At 29.8% G+C, this 10,819-nt stretch overlaps 1 long non-coding RNA gene across 1 annotated transcript; it reads right to left on the bottom strand.

Moving 5' to 3' along the window:
- Positions 1-3,485: 3,485 nt before the first annotated feature.
- On the bottom strand, positions 3,486-4,228 carry LOC132175510 (uncharacterized). Its single transcript, XR_009439434.1, has 3 exons — positions 4,111-4,228; positions 3,667-4,013; positions 3,486-3,546 (listed from the first exon to the last, which is right to left on the bottom strand). It is a non-coding gene; the product is annotated as an uncharacterized LOC132175510 (long non-coding RNA).
- Positions 4,229-10,819: the final 6,591 nt, after the last annotated feature.

The raw sequence follows: 10,819 nt of genomic DNA, 5'->3' as shown, positions 1-10,819 counted from the left end.
TTTCAATGATCCAGATTTAATTTCAAGTTTCCTATGAGAAAAAAAAAAAATGATATTAAACTTGGACTATTGATAAAATTACATGTATGCTATAGTTTTTTTTTTTTTTTTCAACATTTAAGCAAAATCCTCAAATTTGTCACTTTTGTATTCTTCTTTCCAATATACCTTTAAATTTATTTAAAAATAACCGTTTAAAAATAACTGTTTAAAAAAAAAACTAAATTTATTAAAAAAAATAGAAGGTAGCAACAAAAAAAAAAAAGTGGTCCATGTTAACCATTTAAAAAATATATAATTTAGGGGTATTTTAGGAAGAAAAATGCAAAAGTGGATTGCATCCATGGGAGGTAGCGGAGAAGACAGATAGCAAGAAGACAAAAGTCTTCAAAAAATCTGTCAAAAGAAGAAAGATAGCAAGAGATGAGACAGAGCAGGGGGTTTCCATTTTTAAAATTTTTTTTTTTTTAAGCGATTGCGTGGCCATACGTAGGCCACACAAAATTTACCACATATGTGCAGAAGTGAAAGATCCGGCTCTGAATCACGACTCATAAAGTGGAGGTCAGTAATTCAAAACCCTAGTCTCCTTCCCTTATGTGAACATATCAAAAAAAGGATAAAAAAAAAAAACGAAAAAAAAAGATCCGGCTATATTTTTATTTTGTAAATTTTATTTCCTTAATAATATCTTTCAATGAAATTACAAAGGGAAATTTTAAACCTACATATGCCCTATGTACTACTCCATTTAAAAGATAAGAGTTCGTTTGGATTTGCGATTTTAAAATGTGCGATTTAATAATAGTGATTTTAAAATATGCGATTTGAAAACGTAATTTTTAAAAACGCAGTTAAGCGTTTGCAAAAATTACAGTTTGGCCTTTAAAATCACAATTTAGCCTTTAAAATTGTGCGTTTTCAATTTAGCCTTTAAAACTGTGTGTTTTCAACAATTGATTCAGGGAGATTAAATGAAGTTTTTCTTCTATATGTACCCTCTAGTTTGAATATTCCTCACAGGCCAACTAATACTTCTTTCGTTGAAGAGATAGTCCATTTGAGATTACGGTTTTAATAAGTGATTTTAAAAATTACGTTTTTTAAATTGCTACTTTTTAAAATTGCAAAGACGTTTGGTAAAAGTTAAAAAGTATTTTTTTTATCAAATATTTAAAATCGTTATATTGGTTTAAATTTGCGCTTTTTCAAATAAGCACACCCTATCCTACTTATAGAAATCGCAGATTGTTTTTCTATTTTAAATTAAGTTCTTTTTAAATCGCAATATCAAACGCCTTATATTTTGCAATATATTTTAAAAACACAAATTATTCTTGCGAAATCGTAATTCCAAACGCACTATTCTAAGTTCTAAGTAAATTCCTCTAATCTTGCGTATTATCATTTTCTTTTATGATCTAAAATAATTTATTAACGTAATACTGAGTTAAACGCACAACTCAAAATCTTTAATGCCGTTCATAGAGAGAACAAAAAGACGATTAACAAATATTTGATAAAAAAATATTTTTTTTACCATGTTTTACCAAACGCTTTTGCGATTTTAAAAAATAGAGATTTAACGCAATTTTTAAAATCACACTTATTGAAATCGCAATTCCAAACGGACCCTTAATACAAGAAAGAAGTCCTAGAACAAGACTGAAAGACCTCCTAAATAATAGAGTTAACTCACAAAAGTTCTTTGAATTTCCACGCGTTTTAAAACGACCTCTTAAAAATTCAAAAACTCTCAATTTCACTCCTTGAACTTTTAATTTGATGTAATCTACCCCTCCGTTAGGATTAAATCCTATCAGAGGCTATTAAAAATATCAAAATACTCAACTTTTCTTTTTTTAAAAAAAAAAATAATAATAATATGAAATTGAGGGTAAATTTGAAATTTTATAAAAATTTCAATGGTATAAACTATTTAACGCTAAACACTAACGGAAAGGGGTAGATTACATCAAATTAAAAATTCAATAAAAGAAATTAAGAATTTTTAAATTTTGTGGTGTCTTCTCAAAACGCATAAAAGTTCAAGCGACTTTTGTGACATTTCTCCAAAATAACGTGTCAGGCAAAAAGGGTCTTTCATAACATTAATGGAGGTACTGTCATTTCATTTTGTAGGTTACTCTTCACCTCCCACTCCCCCAAAGTTTAAGAACTACCAAATCTTGTGGGCACAAACCTCTGTGGTCTTCGCAAATGCTGTCGAAGACATTTTTATGTCCTAAGACATTGGGGCATGCTTGAATTGTTACCTTGGCAAAATCATCTATTGATATCTACTTGTTATTATGCTTACGATAAATTCTGTGTCACAGAGGGGCTAAGAATGATCAATACTCAAGGGTATAGCCATTCCATTCATCAAGAAACAAATTATCTTTACCCCTTTTGAGAAAATGACTTTCCATTCATAAACAAAGAAATATCTCTAATTATCTCTTCTTTTTTTCTTTTTTTTTGGGGGTAGGATGAAGGACTATATTAAACGTTGATAAGGATGATAAGAATTAGCCATTTCATGAATGCAAGAAAATATCATCGAAACCTGGGCTCAAAGCCAGAGTCTTGGCTCAAGCAACAATGTTAAGAGAATAAGAATCACATGAAAATATATATACTTGATGGTGGATGGGTAAATATGAGTGATCTCAACAATTTAGAATCTGATCAGAATTTATAACTAAATCAAATACTTGAACTAGTTTAAATAAATACATCCAAATAAATTTTTGTTTAAGATTTGGAATTTGATACTTTAAAAAATAGTAGAGAACCATAGGAGAGAGACAGAGACAGAGACACAGGAAAACAAATATAAAACCTGCAAATGCTGTAACGAGCACACTAAATTAGCTTGATTGGTCTTCTTCTGTAAATATATCTCTATATTTTCCTGTGAAAGCAATACACTATATGTAAGGTGGGAGGAAAAATCAAAGAAAGACTATGGATTCAAATTAAAGCAACCAAAGTCCAAACTTCGTATGTATGACATTTCATACAACTATTAATGGGTCTATTGCAAAAAGACTCACAACACCTCAAAGAACATTACAGTAAGACCAACTTAACACTTGAAAAATCATCATTTGATGCACTTAAGTAAAAATTTTGCATAGTGAAGACATCTCACTCACTACCATCCTTTTAGAGGCACACTCAAGAAAAACTCTTTTCTCAAGAGTAACACCAACAACATTTCGTATGACCATCTATAAATAATATATTATACAATGACAAATTGGACAAAAGTTATCTACCAAATAGCAGATGTAGTTTTTCGGCACTATAACCCAATAAATCATAGCAGTAGAGCTATCAAAACAAACACTAGAAACCCAACCAAATATTTACATATCAAAATGAAAGATGAGTACAAAAAAGTTAAGTACGTAGTAGTTAATATTTCTTTAGTTAATAATAAGAAATAAAAGCTTACCAAGCAAGGCTCAAGCTCAAAGAAACCAGCAGTGTAGTCCATCCTCTCGCTTTCCTACACGGTACACCTCTTTCATTTGGCATCTACAACATTATCAACAAGAAGAACAACCATCTCATCTTTTCTTCACTCAAAAAAAAAAAAAAAAAGACTGAAACACAAGGCTAAAAACCAAAATCAAAGAAAACCAAACGTTTGGATACCAATTCACGTGTAAGTGCCAATTTGGGCTTTGTCTCACTTGTCAGCATCCAATCCTCCTCAACAGAGTGCCTCCGGAACAGTCGTGGAACCAATGGCAAATTGACTGGGTACTGGGGATGGCAAGTTGACTAGATGTCTTTTCTTTGAGACGACACTACGACAGTAGTGTGGAATTGGAGGACTGATGAACACAGGTTCTCACTTGCAAATTAATTGAGTGAGGTTGTGGAAAGAGCAACAATAGAGACTTACTGTTTCTCCTGATATGTGAAGAATCATGAATGCAGTGCCTTGCATTCTTGAAAGTTACTCTTCTATGCTTCAATTGGTTCTGCTGCTTTTGCATCTGAAAGTTATGAACTAAGAAATACTAAGAGAGAAAATAAAGGTGGTGGATTCTTCAAGTTCTACGAAAGATTAGGATAAAGTGGTGAGCCAAATACCTGAATAAATCGAAGATCCATGGGTGTTTTAATTTTCTCTCAGTTCAGGCGGATACAATAAATTTAGCATTGGGATGTGAGCAATCTTGAGCCAATCCTCACCTGTGTTTCTCTCGCATCTTTGCAATAAAATGGGACATCCCTTGGAAAAGGATCCTCTCCATTTCAAAATCCCTTCATTTTCTCCATTTAGTGCATTTTGAAGGGTAGTGTTGTCTAAAATTTTTAATGATAGTAGTGCATTAAATGCAATACTCTTCAAAATGCACTAAATGGAGGAAATGGAGGGATTTTGAAATGGAGAGGATCCTATTCCACAATTGTTAGGCTCTGCAAAGATGTAATTAGCCTACGTATTAACATAGGGGGAGTTTCCCCTCACACTCTTTGGCGGAAGAAAAAAACCTAATAATATTTGTTTAATCAACATTATTTGTTTAATCACACTTTTTGAAAAAAAAAAAAAAAAAAAAAAAAAAAAGAGAGAAACAAAAAGCAAAAGGGGAGAGAGAGAGAAATTATATTTGTTTAATTAATAAGTAAGTGAATAATAATTTTTAAATTTGGTGAATACTCTTCACCTCACTACTTTTTTTGGTTAAAGTAGTAATGCTGAAAATTGGACATTTAAGAAATTTTGGTTAAATTGCTTCACTAAAATAACTAAAAAATGGTTTTGGTGAGGCTGAAAGGAGCGATCAAGTGGCATTTCTTGTTAGTTCTACCATTTTATTAGTAACTTTTTTCTCTCTTTTGATTTTTTTTCCTACTTCTTCACCCCTTTTTGACTGCCCATTCAAAAAGACCCTAAAGACTATCAGCGCACAAAACCTCTCTCTCTCTCTCTCTCTCAAGCAAGTTCAATGAAAGAGGGGATTCACATTTCACATACCTTAATCGATAAATGTATAGTCTAGAGAAATTTGAGATAAGGAGGATGATTGTTTTTCCAAAAATTGAGTAATGTTCTGACTAGAATTAATGAAGAACGAGTAGAGAGCTTGGTAAATAAAATTTTTGTAAATTTTAGCCTAATCATTCCCATTAAATACTTTCTACTCGTTTAGTTAAAATTTGGCTAAAAAATTCACATTTTTAAGTTTAATTAGCAATTTTTCAAAACCACTATGCAATAAACTCTCTAAACATCACTCTATTCTAATTAAATATATACTTTTTGAGAATAACTTATATATGGAGGTTGCACAAAATGTGAGTTTTGTGTGACCAATCAGAAGGTGACACCTAAGCTAAACTTACTAAACTTAAGTTTTTTTTTTTTAAAAAAAAAAACTCAACTACACCAGATTATATCACATATGAAATAAAAAATTAAGTTTTTTTTTTAAATATATATATATATATATATATATATATATATATATATATTTAATTTTTTATTTTATCTAGAGTATAATCTGGTATGATTAAGTTTTTATTTTAAGTATAAGTCTAATAAAATTGGCTGATGTGTCAGCTTCTTATTGGTGGCACAAAATGTGACTTTTGTGCAACAAGTGCACCCAAGTCGCTCTCATATTTTTTTATTTTATCTTTTTTTTTTATATATATATTCTCAAAAGCACTCATATGGAGAGAGAGAGAGAGAGAGAGAGAGAGGGGAGAACATGAATATAAAAATGTGTGAAAATGAGATAAAGAGGAAGATTGTTTCTCCAAATATAGAGTACAAATCTCATAAGGATTATAATGAGAAGAGAACTTGATAATGAAGGATTTTGTGAATTTTAACCAAAATTTTGCTAAACAGGCGTCATTTTGGATGCTCGGATCCTCTTACACCCTTACTGATACGAATACTCTTAACTTTCTTATTATTTTATTTTCTGTAAACATTTGGATGTGTGATTTTTTTTGATTTTTTTTAAATTGTAAATACGGAGAAAAAAAAAAAGAATTGAGATTATATTTTGATGGTTTAAAGAATAAAAAATATAATTAAAAATAAAAATAAAAATTACTAAAATAAAAATATAATTATAAAGAAATATAATTAAAAATAAAAATAAAAATTGGGATGGCCGAGTCATTCCCCAAGAGGTGGATCAACCACTCCCGAAACTAATGAGGGTAATCGAGCTACCCAAGTAATTCTTTGGGGGTGGTTTGAACACTCTCAAAAACTAAGCCATACCCAAAATTGATGATGGTTGCCAAGTCACCCTAAATACTGTTTGGGAGTGACCCAAATTAGACAGGAGTAGCTTTCCATGTTTGTTTTAACCACACGGTTCTTTTCTGGCCCCATTTTTTAAACTCACTCAATTATCTCGAGGTGGCGTGAATAATGTAGGAGTCTAAAATTTTATGACTCAACTTACTTTTTCTTATTTATCTAATAACCGTGCAATTAGCATCATGAGTTAGAAAACTTTTATTTCCTTCAATAAAATTACACAAAGGGAATTTAACCTTAATGAGATTCAAATGCATCCCCCGTATGTGTCACTCTTAAACGATTGAACCCTGCATGTCCTTAAAAAATAAAAATAAAAATAAATAAATAAATAAATAACAAAAAACTAGGAAAAAGTTCATATACTCCCTCTCAAATTGGATTAAGATCTCCTCAAATTTTTTAAAATATGAAATTCTCAAATTTTTAAATATAAGCCCTCCAAACTAAAATTAATTGCATCGGTAGCACACAAATTCTGCATTTATTTGGATGGTTAGATTTAATGAATGGCTTAAAATTAAAAATATGAGAATCTCATACTTAAGAAAATTCTGAGGGGATCCTAATTCTCTCAAACTACCACCCAATTGATAATGTTTTCTCCAAACTTTCAATTGGGATAATGTCCTCCCAAACTACCAAAAAATTGACATTGTCATTGCAAGGAAAAAGACAAAAATAACCCTCTATTTTCGTCAATAAGACAAAAATACCTCAATTAATTTGGAAAAAAAAAATTAAACTTTTTTATTTTTATTTTTTAGTTTTGTTTTATTATTTTATTAAGGGTATTTTTATAATTGGAGGACATTGACAATTTTTTGTAGTTTGGAAAAACATTGTCAATTATGTGGTAGTTTGATAAGGTATATGGACTTTACCCAAAAATTTATTATCTTATTTTTGGACCTTTGATCTATTTAATTATTTTAGACCCAATTAATCGAGCCTGGACATTTAAGCATATTACTATGGGCTAACCTACAAACTAAGAGATGGGCTTGCAGTTGCAGATATTGAAGTGGAAATTGATGTCGACTGTGCAATTGGTTTTCAAAATGCTCTAATCTCCACCTTCACGCTCTATTTTGTGTTTAATAATCTGAAAAAAAAAAAAAAAAAAAATCAAAATCAAAATAATGAGATTTAAACTAAGGACATACAACATGTAGGCATTATTAACCACAACTAACCATTATATGTTATTCGTGTATGCGGATATGAATAACAGTTTTAAGGTACGTGGATGCGGTCATATCTGTGTGTTTTGTAATATTGTTTAATTTCATCTAAAACACTAGGGTTTAAAAACAAGGAAAAAGTAAAAAATTAGTCTCTGTAATTTACCTGATTCGCAATTAACTCTATGTGGTATCAAAATGAACTCAAACGTTCTTAAGGTATACCAAAAAAATAATTTAGTCCTTACAATCAAATTATGTTCACTGACTTAACAGATTCTAATAGCATAGAACGTTAGAGCCAATATAATTGTAATACTTATCATATTTAGGTCAATATCACACTAACGGAATTTTTTACATTAGTGGACAAAATTTAATAGCAATGACTAAAATTATTTTTTCGGCATGCCTCAGGACCTTTAAATTATTTTTGATACGATAGAGTGTTAATTATAAATCAGGTAAACTATAAGGACTAATTTTGCATTTTTTCTTAAAAACAAAACTAAAAACGAGCTTAAATTTTTTTTCAAAATCATTTAAAATAAGCCCTAAAAGAGACATAAGGCAACTAAAATTGGCCCCAAGGCAATACGAAATTTCAGTCCGTTTGATGGGGGAGAATTTGATGGGTGAGAGTTCAGCCCACCTGACAACATGCACATAATTTGGGCCATATGCCCATTTCTTTGCTTCACAGGAACCCAATATTAGATTTGAATAGGGGTGTTTCTGTAGGCGGATACTAACCTCGCACTATCTACAACTATTCACTATCCGCACACACAAATGTGAATGCAGTTAGCAAAAGCCACAATCCGCACATGTAGATGCGAATACATCCACATATTGTATATAATATATTCGTTATATTTTTTTATATATATTATATTTAACAAATTGACATCATTTTAGTGTTATGACACCGTTTTGGATTCGATATATATTATGTTTACATTGTTTTAGGTTTTGTCTTCACAATTCACTCATTCACTTGGGCAAAAGGCAAAAGTGTGAAGTTAATATATTTTGGTTTAAAAAAAATTAAAACAAGACCAAAACACTAAAAATTGGCTCAAATTATTTTCAAAATTGATTAAAATAGGTTTTAATAAAAATTTAAAGAAAGCCCAAAATACGAAAATAGGCTAATTACCTAAAATACGGATAGCAGACAATAACCACACGAATGCAGTTAAGAAAAACATAATGCAAATGTTGATGCGGATACGGATACGAATATTTAAAAGTGATATCTAAATTTTGCGGATGCAATTGCGAATATTGTAAATAACTGCATCTACATATACACCCATACTTCAAACTATTCAACAATTTGTAATGTTTTCCTTCCCCCAAACTGTCAAATTGAAACAATGTCCCTCCTCCTTTCCAAAATTACCAAAAATTTACAATATACAGCTTTGTAACAAAAATAACTCTATAAAAAAATTAGAAAAACAACCCACCCACTAACAATTCAACCAACACTAACATACAAACACCTAAACTTTATCAATACAGCATATCAAGGAGTAATACCCTCAATTTATATGGATTTTTACATTCAAATCACTTCTCCTAAATTTTCCTTTATCCCTTTTTTTCTAATTTTCTAATTAAATTTTCCTTTATCCCTAATTCTATTTTTTACATCCCAAGTAACAGTTTCTCTTCAGCTCTAGGCTGGGCGGTTTACCATGCCTAATGTCATTCCACTGCCTCCATAAATGATCAATAGCACTACTTCAACACACCTTGAAAAATGAAAACGTTAACAACACTTGTTATATAATTGCTTTGGAGTTTTTCAAAATTAAAATTAAAAAGCTCTACTTAAGATCAACAATATTATTTTTTTTTAAAAAAAATTAAGTGAATTAGCCATAATATCAATAAAAAATGGGATTTTAGAAAAGTTTGAATAGAAAATTTTAATTAGTAAATTTGCATTCCAAAAAACAAAAGGAATAATTTTTAAATAATATAAAAAGTAAAATAAATATTATTTAATTAATATTTAAATATAACAAAAGACTCTATTTAAATTTATTACCTTTTAAGCCTCAAAAACTATTAGGCCAGCCATTATAAATGGAGTTCATATTATTGCAAAAAGTAATGATATAAAGAGAACTAAAATTTTCATAAAGTGACATTTAAAATTATCTAATAATGATCATCTCAAATTCAATGATAATTTTAAAAGTCACGTCACATCTAAGAACACTCTAGTCTTTCTTATATTATTACTCAATACACAGCGTTGATTTATCTAGTTTATAGCTTTTCTCTTTTGAATAATTGAGGCATATATCTAACGCTTATTTTTGGAACACCGTACAAAATGTCCCCTACACGAAACGAGTAAAACTCGGACTTTTGCCCGCAGACGTAGCTGATCAATTATTTAAACTTAAGTGGGATTAAATATTAGAGCTAATACTTTATAAAACACTACTACACTAGTATCAAGTGAGTTCCCACTTAAACCAATGCATTCGGATATGGTGTTAATTTCCACGTCAACTTCGTAAATTCCGAAGTGAATGTGTGCCAACTCTGCTTCTAGAAGAGCCACATTATTATGGGGACCCCACTTTGACGACGTAAAGCGTAAGTGCGTTTTCCTTTCAACCAAACACCACTCTTTTATGATACTTACTTATCTTCATTATTGAACTTATCAAGAAGCTCTGGACCTTAGCATTGAGAAAATAATAATAATTAATTAACGATGACAATTACTTATCTTATCTAATTATTATTAGAAACGGATTTTATGTCTCATATCAGAAAATCAAAATATGTAAAAAACATATTTTTTTTTATATTTTAAAAGAAAGTACAATCAACAAAAGAAAATGAAAAATATGCTTTTTATAGATGACAAAATTTTTCCCCCAAACTAAGTCGGAATAATTTTGTTTTTTTATCGTCCATTATGTTGCAGGTGCATTGGGAAGCGTGAAAATTTAAAGTAAAGATACAACAACTCAAAAAAACTCATATACATCATACCGAAAACTATATATATATATATATATATATGAAAGGTCTATTATATTATAATATTAATTAAATAATTAACTTTGTCATATCTAAAATCCTTAGGTAAACGCGTTTTTATTAAAAACTCTTTGGGTATTTTTTTTTTGAAATTTAGTCCATAGGCCATTCGAAACTACTAGAAAACTCCATACTGTCAATTTTTGTTAACTTCCGTTAGTCTACTCAAAACTCACCGTTTTATCTGATTAAAATATTATTTTTTTTATTAATTTAATTTAAAAAATTCAATCTTAAAAAAAAAAAAAAAAAATTT

The sequence above is a fragment of the Corylus avellana genome, chromosome ca1, assembly GCF_901000735.1.
Source record: "Corylus avellana chromosome ca1, CavTom2PMs-1.0".
NCBI lineage: Eukaryota > Viridiplantae > Streptophyta > Magnoliopsida > Fagales > Betulaceae > Corylus > Corylus avellana.
This window is presented reverse-complemented; position numbering and strand designations above follow the sequence as displayed.